Source organism: Triticum dicoccoides, chromosome 3A (genome assembly GCF_002162155.2).
Source record: "Triticum dicoccoides isolate Atlit2015 ecotype Zavitan chromosome 3A, WEW_v2.0, whole genome shotgun sequence".
Classification (NCBI taxonomy): Eukaryota; Viridiplantae; Streptophyta; class Magnoliopsida; order Poales; family Poaceae; genus Triticum; species Triticum dicoccoides.
This window is the reverse complement of record NC_041384.1, coordinates 727,511,441-727,529,171: the sequence shown is the minus strand read 5'-3', so window position 1 is coordinate 727,529,171 and position 17,731 is coordinate 727,511,441. Positions and strand designations below refer to the sequence as shown.

Here is a 17,731-nt window from a genome sequence, read left to right as displayed (position 1 = left end):
CGTCGAGGGTCGCCGAGCAGTAGAGGAAACCCTAAATAGCAAGTATCGTTGGTGTGAGATACATGTGGCCGTCGGTGTCGGACAGTACAATCACGTCACTTGTGGGACGTGGATGTAGTGTCCGACACCGACGGCCACATGTATCTCACACCCACGATACTTGCTATTTAGGGTTTCCTTTACCGCTCGGTGACCCTCGACGACCCTCGTTCCTGATAAAAAAAGAGGAAGAAGAAGAAAAAAAGAGGAGAAGAAAGAATAGAGGAGTTCTTACTCAGTTCTTACTCCTCTATTCTTTCTTCACCTCTTTTTTTTCTTCTTCCTTTTCTTTTTTTATCCTTGAAGCGTTGTCGAGGCCACCCCAAACCCTAGAGAAGCAGCGTCGAGGCCACCCCAAACCCTAGAGAAGCAGCGTCAATATTTGAATAATATATCCATCTGTCATGTTTGAATAATAATTGCCATGTTGTCAATATTTGTAGAAACTATGGACACCGCCCGAGACGAAGTACAAGAAGAGTTGTTGGGGGACATAATCGCACGAGGAAGTGATGCCGTCTGCTCGTTGTTTCTCAACGACACCGATGGTTTGGAAGCAGCTGGCTATGATTATGATGGCTCCGGTGACCTAATGCCGGTGCAAGAAGGAGACCATGATGACGTCTCCAGTGACCGAACCGAGTCCTGCCAGGTATATATATTAGTTAAGCTTCTGCTGACTAGCTAATTGATGCATTCATTGTTTTGGTATGTACACATATTAATTAAGTCTTTGTTCTTTTTTCTAGCCCTCCGGATCGAGCACAACTTCGGTAAAGAGACGAGGCCCAAAGAAAAAGTTGAGCTCGGATGAAAAGTTTGAGATCATAGCAATCACGCCCGACGGCCAACCGATTGAACCCCTCCGGACAAAGAGCGCATTTGTTGCTCAGTGCGGGGTTTTGGTTAGGGACAAGATCCCGATCAGCATCCAGCAATGGTTAAAGCCGGCTACAGAAGACCCCGAGGTGTCTTATGTCAATGATATGCAGAAAAATGATCTTTGGACTGAGCTGAAGTCAAATTTCACCCTACCGCCAGAGGATGATCCAGAGAAGCCAGTTAAAGAGCAATTAATCAAGTCTTTTGCTCTTAAGAGGATGGCAGAACTATTCAGGAGGTGGAAGAAAGAGCTGAATAAGTTTGTCGAAAATAAAGAGACACCAGAATTCAAGGGCAGATATGAGAAGATCAGAGATCACTGGCCTGCATTTGTGGCCCACAAGACATAGGAAAAGAGTAAGAAGATGTCGGCGACAAACAAGAAAAATGCTGTGAAGAAGAAGCATCACCATCGCACGGGGTCAGGTGGCTACCTCGTAGCCCGGCCTAAGTGGGCCAAGACTGAGAATGATCTGGTTGATAAAGGGATCGAACCAGAGACAATTAACTGGCCAGACCATTGCTGGACTTGGTTCTTCGGGGCTAGCGGAACCTTGGACCCTGTAACAGGGAAGTGCATTTGGACGAACGATCAAATGGACATACCATTCAGGAAGTTTCAGCAGTATATTGAAGCAGCGCAGCAAGGGACGTTCTTTCCAGACAAAGAGAACGACGAGCTCACAATGGCCCTCGGGGATCCTGAGCACCCTGGACGGACACGAGGCACGCCAGGCTCCATTCCGTGGAAGGTTGGGTTTCCGGACGCAGGCGGTTACAAATGCTAGGAGAGGAGGAAAAAATTGCAGCAGACTCAAATGCAGGCGCTGCAAGCAAGGGTACAAGCGATAGAGGAACGAGAAGCAAATCACAGCAAACGAACTGCCGAAGCTTCCCCCGAAGCTACCCTGCCATCTCAGCAGAGAAGCAGCGTGGCTTCCACCGAGCTGCTTCAGCTGGAGCATGCCTTGACGGCTCCTGCCAGCTATCCCGTGGATGCTATCATAGAGTCTCAAAATTGCCACCTTATGATGCAATGGATGAATTTGAAGGTCAAGGCGGCTGTTGGCTCTGATTATCCTACTGAACCTGGCGCAACTTTTCACTGTCGGCCGATTCCAGAAGGATATGCTAGGGTGATGGTGGATGAAATAATGGAGGGATTTGAGGACCTCCAGCTTGACCACCCTACCAGTGAAGGGGAGACTAGGCTGGGTTCTGCTCCGAAGACTCCATGCCTATGGCGGAAGGAGCTCATCAACCTTCCGAACTGGACGCCTCCGCCTCCTCCTCCTCCTCCGGCAAGTCAGGGCACTCCGCCTCCTCCACCGCCTCCTCCTCCGGCGAGTGATGATTAGGGCACTCGACCGGCTCCTTCTCCGGCATGTGGCGGCACTCCGCCTCCTTCTCCGCCTGCGCCGACGCGCCCGAGCAGCCAGCCTCCTCCTTCTCCGCCTTGTCAGCAAGGGTGGAAGAGACCTGCCGCCGCTCCGGCTGCTCCGGCGCGTCGTAGTCCTTCTCCTCCACCTCGTAAGCAAGTAAAGAAGACAACCGCTCCGTCTGCTCTGCCGGCGTCTAGCAGTACAGCCAGAGGCGGGAGGAAATACGGATTCGGTCCTTCTCTGAAGACTCCAGAGAAGTTACCATATGAGAGGACCCCGGAGGAGAACGCCGAGATCGCACGAGAAGAAGTGAGGAACTACTTTGAAGCGGTGAAAGCAAAGAAACATCCACCTCCAGAGGAGAATGTAGATCCGGTGAAAGCGAAGCGCACTCTGGCTGCCCTGACAAAACCACCCAAGTCTCCGCCGAGAGGAAACTATGAGCGCATTATTGGAAAGGAATTTGCCGAAGCGGAGCGGTCGGGAAGTACTGTCAGTGATCAAAGGCTAAAAGAACGACGAGCTGGGAAACAAATTGCCCAGCTCGGCAAACAAGCAAAGCAATCGTGCCCCCCGCTCAAGGTGCCTAGCGACAACGTCGCTAATGATCCGAGGGTGGTGCCCGGTTATAGCAATCTTGGCGATTACCTGCCCGACGATGTACATTATGATTTCGTGGAGGTGCAGATACAAAGATACGAGTACGGGAAGCCTCTCGTCAAAGATGAAAGATCTCTATCAACGATGATGCGAAGATTGCATGATTGGTACTTGAAAATCTGCAGAGACTCTGGGGGGAGGAGTACTTTGTATGTGAAAGTTAAAAAGGAGCATGACCTCGTTGGAATTGAACTGTTGCCTATTCCATTTGAGAAGTTCTTTCAGTTTTTTAATCAATTGGCCCTCGATAAAACAACGGTCACCTGCTACTGTCTGTAAGTAGTACTACTTCTATCATTAAGTCTCTCTATATAGCTCAGCTCTTTCATTGCATGTATTTATAATCATCCTCACTATATTATGCAGATTGAAGATCGCCGAATTGAAGAAAAGACAAGTCGGTGATATTGGGTTCATTAACACATATCTCATAGATGCAACTCAGGTTAAATTTCATGCCGCAGATACCGAGGCCAACTTGCTACGATCGTTGGTAATAAATGAAAACAAAGATATAATACTCTTTCCTTACAACTTCAAGTGAGTGTTACTGTCTTGTGCGTATTCGGTTTCCCTTATATATTAGTCAAGGTTATAGTAATGTAATTGATGAGTTATGCATGCGTGTGCAGTTTCCACTATATTCTCCTAGAGATTAAGCTTGAGCAGGGACTAGTAACCGTCTTAGACTCAAGACGAAAAGATCCCCAGGACTATGCGGACATGACTCAAATGCTCAAGAAGTAAGTTAAATCGATCATTATCCACCATATCAGCAACTTTGTTCATTTCCTGATATATCAAGTAATTGTTTTCTTTGTCTGGCAGGGTTTGGAAAAAATTCTCCAAAAAAGCTCCAGGACTCCCGAAGAAGCTGCAATTTAGACACCCGAAAGTAAGTACTATAGTAGCATGTTCCGCGCATCTCCTATTGATTCAAGCGCTAGTTTCATCAATACCATTTGGCATTCTTGATTATTACCATCATTATGAAGTACGTAAATAACAACATTCACAATTTTATTTTATTACCATCATTTTTGTTGAGTTTCATTCATTCATATATATATATATATATATATATATATATATGTATTGACCCCCTTCTTCAAATTAGATGTTTCAGAAGCGGGATGAACTCCTAGCACCAGCTCGCATGCGAGCAATTCAAGAGGAATTGGCGGCATTCTTTCTTGACCACGTGATAGCTGAAGACGGAGAATACTATGTGGACCATGAGTCCGTATGATTATATTTGTAAGAGATAATTATTGTATATATGTAGCCGGTAGTGTCGGATAGATATACGAGAACTTGTTGTTCGACCAATCTCTCGAAGAAGGAGAGGTGGTCGATATCACTTCTCTCTGTATGCATATATGTTCATGACGATCTTCTGTTTCCTTCGTTTGCTTACTAGCTAGCTAGCGTGTCTAGTCCTCTCTATACGTATGTATAGTACGTAGCATCGACCAAGCACGGACATAAGAGAGGACACTTCTCTCTATTAATTATAGCTAGCTAACACAATACATGAAACACCTAAATTAACCCCCAAAACCCCCACCCCCCCCCTCAAAAAAAACAAAAACCCCAGCCACAGAAATGTTGGGGAACGTTGCAGAAAACAAAAATTTTCCTACGGTTTCACCAAGATCCATCTATGAGTTCATCTAGCAACGAGTAATCGGATGCATCTACATACCTTTGTAGATCGCGAGCGGAAGCGTTCAAAGAACGGGGATGAGGTAGTCGTACACGACGTGATCCAAATCACCGGAGATCCTAGCACCGAACGGACGGCACCTCCGCGTTCAACACACGTACGGTCAGCGTAACGTCTCCTTCTTCTTGATCCAGCAAGGGGGAAGGAGAGGTTGAGGAAGATGGCTCCAGCAGCAGCACGACGGTGTGGTGGTGATGGAGCTGCAGTACTCCGTCAGGGCTTCACCAAGCACTATGGAGGAGGAGGAGGTGTTGGAGAGGGAGAAGGAGGCAACCAAAGGCGTGGATCAAAAATCCCTCCTTCCCCCACTATATATAGGGGTGCCAAGGGGGGGGTGCCGGCCCTAGGAGATCCAATCTCCTAGGGGGGCGGCGGCCAAGGGAGGTTTCCCTCCCCCCCAAGGCACCTAGGGGTGCCTTCCACTTGTGGGACTCTTCCCCTTTGGAAACCCTAGGTGCATGGGCCCCTTGGGGCTGGTGCCCTTGGCCCATGTAGGCCAAGGCGCACCCCCTACAGCCCATGTGCCCCCCCGGGGCAGGTGGACCCACCCGGTGGACCCCCGGGACCCTTCCGGTGGTCCCGACACAATACCGGTGACCCCGAAACTTGTCCCGATGGCTGAAACAGCACTTCCTATATATAATTCTTTACCTCCGGACCATTCCGGAACTCCTCGTGATGTCCGGGATCTCATCAGGTACTTCAGGATATTCTTGACCGCTGTCCAGTGTTCCTTGCCGGGATTACTTTGGTACCTTCCTACCGAACTTACGGCAAGGTTTACATCAGGTCTGGTACATAGCATGGCATACATAATAGAACCTATGGCTGAGGCATAGGGGATGACAATCATCTCTTCTATATCTTCTGCCGTGGTCGGACATTGAGCTGAGCTCAATTTCACACCTTGCAGCACAGGCAAGAACCCCTTCTTAGACTGATCCATATTGAACTTCTTCAATATCTTATCAAGGTATGTGCTTTGTGAAAGACCTATGAGGCGTCTCGATCTATCTCTATAGATCTTGATTCCTAATATATAAGCAGCTTCTCCAAGGTCCTTCATTGAAAAACTGTTATTCAAGTAGGCCTTAATGCTGCCCAAAAGTTCTATATCATTTCCCATCAAAAGTATGTCATCTACATATAATATGAGAAATGCTACAGATCTACCACTCACTTTCTTGTAAACGCAGGCTTCTCCATAAGTCTGCGTAAACCCAAACGCTTTGATCATCTCATCAAAGCGAATGTTCCAACTCCGAGATGCTTGCACCAGCCCATAAATCGAGCGTTGGAGCTTGCACACCTTGTCAGCATTCTTAGGATCGACAAAACCTTCCGGCTGCATCATATACAATTCTTCCTTAAGGAAACCATTAAGGAATGCCGTTTTGACGTCCATTTGCCAGATCTCATAATCGAAGAATGCGGCAATTGCTAACATGATTCGGACGGACTTTAGCTTCGCTACCGGTGAGAAAGTCTCATCGTAGTCAACCCCTTGAACTTGTCGATAACCCTTAGCGACAAGCCGAGCTTTATAGATGGTCACATTACCATCCGCGTCTGTCTTCTTCTTAAAGATCCATTTATTTTCTATGGCTCGCCGTTCAACGGGCAAGTCAGTCAAAGTCCATACTTCGTTTTCATACATGGATCCTATCTCGGATTTCATGGCTTCTAGCCATTTGTCGGAATCCGGGCCCGCCATCGCTTCTTCATAGTTCGAAGGTTCACCGTTGTCTAACAACATGATTTCCAAGACAGGGTTGCCGTACCACTCTGGTGCGGAACGTGTCCTTGTGGACCTTCGAATTTCAGTAGGAGCTTGATCAGAAGTATCTTGATCATTATCATTAACTTCCTCTCTAGTCGGTGTAGGCACCTCAGGAACATTTTCTTGAGCTGCGCCATTTTCCGGTTCAAGAGGTAGTACTTCATCAAGTTCTACTTTCCTCCCACTTACTTCTTTCGAGAGAAACTCCTTCTCTAGAAAGGATCCATTCTTGGCAACAAAGATCTTGCCTTCGGATCTGAGGTAGAAGGTATACCCAATAGTTTCTTTAGGGTATCCTATGAAGATGCATTTTTCCGACTTGGGTTCGAGCTTTTCAGGTTGAAGTTTCTTGACATAAGCATCGCATCCCCAAACTTTTAGAAACGACAGCTTAGGTTTCTTCCCAAACCATAATTCAAACGGTGTCGCCTCAACGGATTTCGACGGAGCCCTATTTAAAGTGAATGCGGCAGTCTCTAAAGCATAGCCCCAAAAAGATAGTGGTAAATCGGCAAGAGACATCATAGATCGCACCATATCTAATAGAGTGCGATTACGACGTTCGGACACACCATTACGCTGAGGTGTTCCAGGCGGCGTGAGCTGTGAAACTATTCCACATTTTCTTAAGTGTGTGCCAAACCCGTGACTCAAGTATTCTCCTCCACGATCTGATCGCAGGAACTTGATTTTCCTGTCACGTTGATTCTCAACCTCACTCTGAAATTCTTTCAACTTTTCAAAGGTCTCAGACTTGTGTTTCATTAAGTACACATACCCATATCTACTTAAGTCATCAGTGAGGGTGAGAACATAACGATAGCCACCGCGAGCCTCAACACTCATTGGACCGCACACATCAGTATGTATGATTTCCAATAAGTTGGTTGCTCACTCCATTGTTCCTGAGAACGGAGTCTTGGTCATTTTACCCATGAGGCATGGTTCGCACGTGTCAAATGATTCATAATCAAGAGACTCTAAAAGTCCATCTGCATGGAGCTTCTTCATGCGTTTGACACCTATGTGACCAAGGCGGCAGTGCCACAAGTATGTGGGACTATCACTATCAACCTTACTTCTTTTGGTACTCACACTATGAACATGTGTAGCATTACACTCGAGATTCATTAAAAATAAACCATTCACCATAGGAGCATGACCATAAAACATATCTCTCATATAAATAGAACAACCATTATTCTCGGATTTAAATGAGTAGCCATCTCGAATTAAACGAGATCCCGATACAATGTTCATGCTCAAAGCTGGCACTATATAACAATTATTGAGGTTCAAAACTAATCCCGTAGGTAAATGAAGAGGTAGCGTGCCGACGGCGATCACATCGACCTTGGAACCATTCCCGACGCGCATCGTCACCTCGTCCTTCGCCAGTCTCCGCTTATTCCGCAGCTCCTGCTTTGAGTTACAAATGTGAGCAACTGCACCGGTATCAAATACCCAAGAGCTACTACGAGTACTGGTAAGGTACACATCAATTACATGTATATCACATATACCTTTTGTATTGCCAGCCTTCTTGTCCGCTAAGTATTTGGGGCAATTCCGCTTCCAGTGACCACTTCCCTTGCAATAAAAGCACTCAGTCTCGGGCTTGGGCCCATTCTTTGGCTTCTTCCCGGCAGCTTGCTTGCCGGGCGCGGCACCTTCCTTGCCGTCCTTCTTGAAGTTCTTTTTACCCTTGCCCTTCTTGAACTTAGTGGTTTTATTGAACATCAACACTTGATGTTCCTTCTTGACTTCTACCTCTGCTGATTTCAGCATAGCAAATACTTCAGGAATGGTCTTTTCCATCCCCTGCATATTGAAGTTCATCACAAAGCTCTTGTAGCTCGGTGGAAGCGACTGAAGGATTCTGTCAATGACCGCGTCATCCGGGAGATTAACTCCCAGCTGAGTCAAGCGGTTATGTAACCCAGACATAGTGAGTATGTGCTCACTGACAGAACTATTTTCCTCCATCTTACAGCTGAAGAATTTGTCGGAGACATCATATCTCTCGATTCGGGCATGAGCTTGAAAAACCATTTTCAGCTCTTCGAACATCTCATATGCTCCATGTCTCTCAAAACGCTTTTGGAGCCCCGGCTCTAAGCTGTAAAGCATGCCGCACTGAATGAGGGAGTAGTCATCAGCACGTGTCTGCCAAGCGTTCATAACGTCTTGGTTCTGTGGGACGGGTGGATCACCTAGCGGTGCTTGTAGGACATAATCTTTCTTGGCAGCTATGAGGATGATCCTCAGGTTCCGGACCCAGTCCGTATAGTTGCTGCCATCGTCTTTCAGCTTGGTTTTCTCTAGGAACGCGTTGAAGTTGAGGACTACGTTGGCCATTTGATCTACAAGACATATTGTAAATATTTTAGACTAAGTTCATGATAATTAAGTTCATCTAATCAAATTATTCAATGAACTCCCACTTAGATAGACATCCCTCCTGTCATCTAAGTATAACATGATCCGAGTTAACTAGGCCGTGTCCGATCATCACGTGAGACGGACTAGTCAACGTCGGTGAACATCTTCATGTTGATCGTATCTTCTATACGACTCATGCTCGACCTTTCGGTCTTCTGTGTTCCGAGGCCATGTCTATACACATGCTAGGCTCGTCAAGTCAACCTAAGTGTTTGCATGTGTAAATCTGTCTTACACCCGTTGGATGTGAACGTTAGAATCTATCACACCCGATCATCACGTGGTGCTTCGAAACAACGAACTGTCGCAACGGTGCACAGTTAGGGGGAACACTTTCTTGAAATTATTATGAGGGATAATCTTATTTACTACCGTCATTCTAAGTAAACAAGATGCTAAACATGATAAACATCACATGCAATCAAATAATAATAGTGACATGATATGGCCAATATCACATAGCTCCTTTGATCTCCATCTTGGGGCTCCATGATCACCTTGTCACCGGCATGACACCATGATCTCCATCATCATGATCTCCATCATTGTGTCTCCATGAAGTTGCTCGCCAACTATTACTTCTACTACTATGGATAACGCGTTTAGCAATAAAGTAAAGTAATTTACATGGCGTTTCTCAATGACACGCAGGTCATACAAAAAATATAGACAACTTCTATGGCTCCTGCCGGTTGTCATACTCATCGACATGCAAGTCGTGATTCCTATTACAATAGCATGAACAACTCATACATCACATATATATCATTCATCATTCATCACAACTTTGGCCATATCATATCACAAAGCACTTGCTGCAAAAACAAGTTAGACGTCCTCTAATTGTTGTTGCAAGTTTTACGTGGCTGAAGTAGGGTTCTAGCAAGAACATTTTCTTACCTACGTGAAAGCCACAACGTGATTTGTCAACTTCTATTTACCCTTCATAAGGACCCTTTTCATCGAATCCGCTCCAACTAAAGTGGGAGAGACAGACACCCGCCAGCCACCTTATGCAACTAGTGCATGTTAGTCGGTGGAACCGGTCTCACGTAAGCGTACGTGTAAGGTTGGTCCGGGCCGCTTCATCCCACAATACCGTTGAAGCAAGATAAGACTAGTAGCGGAAAGAAAGTTGACAACATCTACGCCCACAACAAATTGTGTTCTACTCGCGCAAGAAGAACTACGCATAGACCTAGCTCATGATGCCACTGTTGGGGAACATTGCAGAAAACAAAAAATTTCCTACGGTTTCACCAAGATCCATCTATGAGTTCATCTAGCAACGAGTAATCGGATGCATCTACATACCTTTGTAGATCGCGAGTGGAAGCATTCAAAGAACGGGGATGAGGTAGTCGTACACGACGTGATCCAAATCACCGGAGATCCTAGCACCGAACGGACGGCACCTCCGCGTTCAACACACGTACGGTCAGCGTAACATCTCCTTCTTCTTGATCCAGCAAGGGGGAAGGAGAGGTTGAGAAAGATGGCTCCAGCAACAGCACGACGGTGTGGTGGTGATGGAGCTGCAGTACTCCGTCAGGGCTTCGCCAAGCACTATGGAGGAGGAGGAGGTGTTGGAGAGGGAGAAGGAGGCAACCAAAGGCGTGGATCAAAAAGCCCTCCTTCCCCTACTATATATAGGGGTGCCAAGGGGGGGCGCCGTCCCTAGGAGATCCAATCTCCTAGGGGGGCGGCGGCCAAGGGAGGTTTCCCTCCCCCCCAAGGCACCTAGGGGTGCCTTCCACTTGTGGGACTCTTCCCCTTTGGAAACTCTAGGCGCATGGGCCCCTTGGGGCTGGTGCCCTTGGCCCATGTAGGCCAAGGCGCACCCCCTACAGCCCATGTGGCCCCCCGGGGCAGGTGGACCCACCCGGTGGACCCCCGGGACCCTTCCGGTGGTCCCGGCACAATACCGGTGACCCCGAAACTTGTCCCGATGGCTGAAACAACACTTCCTATATATAATTCTTTACCTCCGGACCATTCCGGAACTCCTCGTGACGTCCGGGATCTCATCCGGGACTCCAAACAACATTCGGGTTACTGCATATACATATTCCTACAACCCTAGCGTCACCAAACCTTAAGTGTGTAGACCCTACGGGTTCAGGAGATATGTAGACATGACCGAGACGACTCTCCGATCAATAACCAACAGCGGGATCTGGATACCCATGTTGGCTCCCACATACTCCACGATGATCTCATCGGATGAACCACGATGTCGAGGATTCAAGCAACCCCGTATACAATTCCCTTTGTCAATTGATATGTTACTTGCCCGAGATTCGATCGTCGATATCCCAATACCTCGTTCAATCTCGTTACCGGCAAGTCACTTTACTCGTACCGTAATGCATGATCCCGTGACCAGACACTTGGTCACTTTGAGCTCATAATGATGATGCATTACCGAGTGGGCCCAGTGATACCTCTCCGTCATACGGAGTGACAAATCCCAGTCTTGATCCGTGTCAACCCAACAGACACTTTCGGAGATACCCGTAGTCTACCTTTATAGTCACCCAGTTACATTGTGACGTTTGGTACACCCAAAGCACTCCTACGGTATCCGGGAGTTACACGATCTCATGGTCTAAGGAAAGGATACTTGACATTGGAAAAACTCTAGCAAACGAACTATACGATCTTGTGCTATGTTTAGGATTGGGTCTTGTCCATCACATCATTCTCCTAATGATGTGATCTCGTTATCAATGACATCCAATGTCCATAGTCAGAAAACCATGACTATCTGTTGATCAACGAGCTAGTCAACTAGAGGCTTACTAGGGACATGTTGGTGTCTATTATTCACACATGTATTACGATTTCCAGATAACACAATTATAGCATGAATAAAGACAATTATCATGAACAAAGAAATATAATAATAATGCTTTTGTTATTGCCTCTAGGGCATATTTCCAACAAGAAATGCTGACGCGTGGATGCCTATTGGTCCCGATTGGTGCCACCAACCGGGACCAAAGGCCCTCCTGCCTGGGCTCCGCGCACAGGCCACGTGGAGGCCCATCTGTCCCGGTTTTGGATTGAACCGGGACTAAAGGGACAGGGCATTAGTACCGACCCTTTAGTCCCGGTTCAGGAACCGGGACAAAAGGCTCTTACGAACCGGGACAACAGGCCCTTTTTCTACTAGTGATCTCCTATCCGCATAATCGCACCCAGTTTCAATATGTCCCTTCCATCAACAATTGCTCTCCATATCTGTGATGGGTGTGAGCCCACCTCTGCCTCGAAGATGGATGAGTTAGGATAATAAGCTGCCTTTAGAATGCGTGCACTCAAAGAAAGCGGCTCTGTCAGGCACCTCCAAGCATGTCTAGATAGTAGAGCCAGGTTAAAAACTTCCATATCCTTAAAACCAAGACCACCCAAGTTTTTGGGGTTTGTCATGACGTCCCAAGATACCCATGCAGGTTTCCTCCTCCCATGTTTTGAGCCCCACCAAAATTGCCGAATAATTGACGTTACACTATCACATAGACCCCTCGGGAGGCGGAAGCAAGACATAGAGAAACTGGTATGGCCTGTGCAACTGATTTTATCAACACCTCTTTACTTGCTGCTGACAATAGTTTCTGCATCCACCCCTTCACTTTTTCCCACACTCTATCCCTCAGATAACGGAATGTGCCATTCTTTGACTGACCAACCTCTGTAGGCATCCCCAGATATTTTTCGCTTAGGGACTCATTCTAAACCTGAAGAATGTTTTTTTACTTGGTTCTTCAAAACCTCGGGGCAACCTTTGCTAAAGAATATTGAGGACTTTTCAGTGTTGATTCTTTGGCCGGATGCATCGCAATGAGTACGAAGTAGGTTTGAAACCGCATTTGCTCCCTCCACACTAGACTTAAATAGCAACAGGCTGTCATCCGCAAACAGAAGGTGATTCACCACAGGAGCTATGGGTGCCACCCTCACGCCGCCAAGTACCGATGACTGAGAACTATTTTTTAAGAGGCACGAAAGGCCCTCTGCTGCCAATAAGAATAGGTAAGGGGAAATGGGATCTCCCTACCTTATACCTCTAGATGGTTTAAATTGCTCCAATTTTTCTCCATTGAACAAAACCGAGAAAGACACTGATTTTACCATTCCCATAACAATATCAGTCCATGCTGTGGAGAAGCCTAATTTCAGCATGATCGCATGTAGGTAAGCCCACTCAACCCTATCATACGCTTTCATCATATCCAACTTCAAGGCACATACACTATTTGTCTTAGATTTGTTCCTCTTCATGAAATGCAAGCATTCATAAGCACAAATAATATTATCTGTGATGAGTCTCCCAGGCACAAAAGCAGATTGTTCTTCGGAAATAATATCAGGCAAGATTTTCTTCAATCTGTTGGCAACGACCTTCGAGGCGATTTTATATAAGACATTGCAAAGGCTTATTGGCCTGAATTGAGATAAAAGGGTCGGACTAGCAACCTTTGGTATCAAAACTAACACCGTGTCATTGACTCCCTCAGGGCTCTCCTCCCCTCTAATGATGCGCAAAACCACTGCTGTCACTTCATCCCCACATAGGTCCCAATGTCTTTGGTAAAAGTGGGCCGGAAAACCATCGGGCCCCGGGGCTTTGGTCGGGAACATCTGGAACAGTGCCGTCTTCACCTCAGCATTCGAGTAGGGCGCATCTAATGTGTTGTTCATCTCCTGAATAACCTTGCGGGGTACATGCTGAAGCACTTCCTCCATTCCGCTCACTCCCTCAGAAGTATATAATGACTTGTAGAAATCTTGGACCATCTCCCTTAGTTCGGCCGGATCCTCTGTCACCACGCCAAGGGAGTTTGATAATGCCCGTATCATGTTCTTCTTGCGCCTCAAGCTAGCCCGCATATGAAAGATTCTGACTGGTGGCTGGCGCTGTGTGCGTCTCTCGTGCGTGAAGCCTGCTTGTCGGTGCTCTTGGGCTCTTTATTACTTATGAAATGGGCTACTAATGGGCCTATAGGTCTCTCCATAGCCGCCCGCGACACTAGTCCACTAGAGTAGACCAGAGTGCCGAGCCAACTTCGCCCAAGAACCTACCGTCCTTCCGCTGAAGATCAAGCTGCAGCGGCGAGCGATGGCTCTGACCCGTCAGTTCCTCTTCCTCTTCCCTGCCGCCGTCCTGGCATGGCTCGCCTCCGCCTCCGCGTCGCCCTTTCTGCCGGGTCCGTGCTCCCTACTGCGTACTAGTACTAGTATTTTGCCTCTTGGAGCGGATTGTGATGGGTTCGTTCTGCTCTCTTGGTGCTTGACCAGACAGCGTGTCCCAGGCCAGCACCGGATCGACGGGGAGGAGGAGCTTGCTGCAGACCAAGAGGGGTACGTTGTCTCCTTTCTTCTTCTTCTTGCTCAGTTTAACCCTTTAGTCGCCATGACGGTTTCGGGATAGGTCCAAAGATGGAGAGATTTGGTCTAATATTAGAGAAGATTTGGTTGGAAGTGATGCCGTTAGATACCCCTAACGGACCCTATTAGTCTCCATGAGACCAAAAGGATTGAACATCACTTGGATTGATTTCGTCATTGTTGCTGTGTAAGGGGTTGGAATTGGGGAACGAGCGTATGCCTGTTTGTGAGCTGAGATGTTCTGCAACCAGCCGCATTTGATGGTGCGCATACTGAAGATACTGAATTCACATGCTTGTTAACCCAACATAACCTCTTGATTCTTCTCATATGCGTTTATATATAGGACTGAAATGGCTGGTGTGGAGTTTCTGAACTGGTGCAAAACAGAGTTAAGCGGTAAGCTACTGACGGAAATTACAAACTATCCTTCAGTAGTAAAAGCCGCTGAACTCTAAAATTCAAATTTCCATACATCAGATCAGTCGGATGCAGTCTGTATGTCCAGAGAGTTAAGCGGCTTATGCAAGTATGCACCATTATTTACTCAAAAAAATTATGTGACACAAAGATAGAGAATAAGTTTTGTTTTGCGCTACAGGTCACATAGGAGTACTACTTCTGACCATGTTCAAGACTTTCAATACCTTCATCTAATATGCTTCTGTTTATTCATGTGCATGCTTATCAGAGTGCCCTATGGACTTTGAATCCTAGAACTACACAATCATCACAAGCAGGTGCAAAGGGCCACAATCGCCTCCTACGGAATGTTGTGATGCTTTCAAGGAATTTGCATGCCCATTTGCCTCGTACATCAACAACCAGAGCACTAACTGTGCAGACACAATGTTAACCTACATCAACGTCCATGGCTCGTGCCCGCCAGCCCTATTCGCCGACGAGTGCCAAAAAGGAAAGGAAGGGGTTTCTTGCCAAGGCATCCCGGAGATAGGCACCGGCGTGCCGAGTGGTGGGCAACGAGCTCAAGGGAGTTCGCGACATCCTTTGGCCGCTCTCTTGTGTGGAATAGGAGCATTGCTGTTCCATTGAGTGACACCTTGCAGTTCTACAAAGATGGTGTGATTTCAGGTGCAAGTTGTATGTACTAACTAGAAACGATTAGGATTCATTTGCATCTCCTTGATGCTCTCTTGATGTTGTGATTGGACATTGGCTTTACCAAGTGATGTCTCTTCAGGGAACGCTTAATACTTGATAATAGATGTTCTATTGCTATAGTGTTTCCCGTTTGTTACAGAACAACATGACATCTTGACATTCAAGATTAGATGATCGGTTGATCACATCCTGCTATTGGCTGAGTGCACACCCAAATTATAAACCACGGAATCGAAATCAATTAATTATTTCAAAGCCTAATTAATTAAGTGATAATCGTGTGTTCATCTGTTACTGCATTGCCATGTTCTTGTATTTATATGTACTGCCTTTTGGAAGCATTTTTCCAGTTCCAGGTAGTACTGCAATCGAGATTGCGTATTGGAGCATTTTCAGCCGTGCCCTTCACACATAAGCACCTCATGTTCGGAACATTTTTTTGATGAAAAGGCTGGATCACTGCTTTTCATTGCGCTTAGAAGGAATAAAGGTTTATAAATTGAACGTGAAAACTTGATCTACGGATCGGACGGTGGCGGCTATCCATGGGCGTCCCCTCCTAGGAGGCACTGTCTTGGAGTCCCTGCTCTGTCATGACCGTATCCCCCCTCCTCGTTTCTTCATGGAGGTCTCCGTCCTCTTCAAGCGGTTATCCTTCGTCATTTTTAGTTAGCTTGGTTGGTGGTGGCATTGGGGGACGGTGCTCGACACCTTTGTATCATGTCTTGGGTGTGTGTGTTGTGTGCGGTGGTGGTGTGCGTTGTATCGGTCTGTCCGGATGTTGTGATGATGTTGGCTTTATAATATAAAGCGGGGGGAAACCCTTTTTTGGTAAATTGAACGTGAAGTACATGGGGAGGGGGTGTTTTTTTTTTCTTTCGAAAAGGGGGTTTGCCCAGCCTCTGCAAAGGGGAGGGGGTGGTTTAGATCATATAGTTACATCAATCTGGTTCTAAGGGTCGATCTACGATGTGCAGAACCTGCCTACGACCAGCATCAACCCAATCCTTGGCCTCCACCTGAATTTTCAGAAATAATGGTCTTGGGCTGCAGGAAGAATTTCTGAAAACTCTGGCATTCCCTTCTTTCCATATGTTCCACCACTCCAGAGAGATAATGGATTTCCACGATTTAGCCTGTTCCTTGAGCGCTGGCAGCAGTTGCTCAGGTATTCACCATAGATAACAATCAAACTCTGATGCATGTCTAGCATAGGGGAAAGTAGCAAACATGTGCGCAGCGGTTTCAGGCTCTTGAAGACAAAGAGAACAGAGTGGATTATGTTGCCATCCCTTCTTAGCAAGGTTGTCTTCAGTCAGGCAACGATCTTGAGCTGCAAGGCAAATGAAAAATTGGCATTTAGAGGGTGCACGAGCCCCAGGCCAACTTTGCAAATAGCAGCTTGATGTTTGCAACGAGGGTAGCAGCGTACACCGAGCTAGAACTGAACTGGCCATTTGCAGTCCAACGCCAAGTTAAAGTGTCTTCCTGACTGTGAGCCAGCTGAACCTGCTGCAGTTCATTCCACATGGTCATGAACTGAGTGAGTGAGTCTTGAGAGAGATTACCCTTGATTCCTTGAAGTGCCGCATCAATTTTCCATCAGTCTGAGCAAGTCAGGGAACCTCGTACAGAAACTCTCTCTGTTGTGCATTTTCTGAACAAGTTCAGAACATTGGCCCAAAGAATCTCTGTGCCTTGCTTCCAAGCATCCACCGCCTGTCCTACTTTGCTGTAGGCGTGCCCAACATAGAAAATAGGAGCTAGCTCAATTTCTCGTGGAACCTTTTGGTTTTCGTCTGCTCAAAAAGCTTCCATATGATAAACTTGAACTATATTAGTTTATGTTGGCATGACTTGAATACAACAATGAAAATAGGCCAATGTTGAAAAAAAATATAAAATTGCCCGTCTAGCTCAGTCGGTAGAGCGCAAGGCTCTTAACCTTGTGGTCTTGGGTTCGAGCCCCAAGGTGGGCGATGGATTCATTTTTGTAACCCAGGTATATAAGCTGTTTTTTCACCTTGTCAATTGACGTACAACCTGGACAGTTTGCAACTTACTTTTTTAGGTAAATTTGTTCTAAGATATTTTCAGAAACTTGATAGAGTTATTGTATGTTCAAATACACAAAGTGCGTTGTTTCACATTATTTTTACTAAATCATCCGACTTTACCGCTAAAAAGATGGATTAAGTTGAAAGAACAATACAACCAATAACTTTCTATGATAAAAAGATGGATTAAGTTGAAAGAACAATACAACCAACAACTTTCTATGATAAAAGTGAAATATACAGAAAGGAT

At 46.4% G+C, this 17,731-nt stretch overlaps 1 non-coding gene and 1 pseudogene across 1 annotated transcript; both read left to right on the top strand.

The window, feature by feature from the left end:
* Positions 1-14,033: 14,033 nt before the first annotated feature.
* On the top strand, positions 14,034-15,401 carry LOC119273516 (annotated as a pseudogene).
* Positions 15,402-17,330: 1,929 nt separating this feature from the next.
* On the top strand, positions 17,331-17,403 carry TRNAK-CUU. Its single transcript has one exon. It is a non-coding gene; the product is annotated as a tRNA-Lys (tRNA).
* Positions 17,404-17,731: the final 328 nt, after the last annotated feature.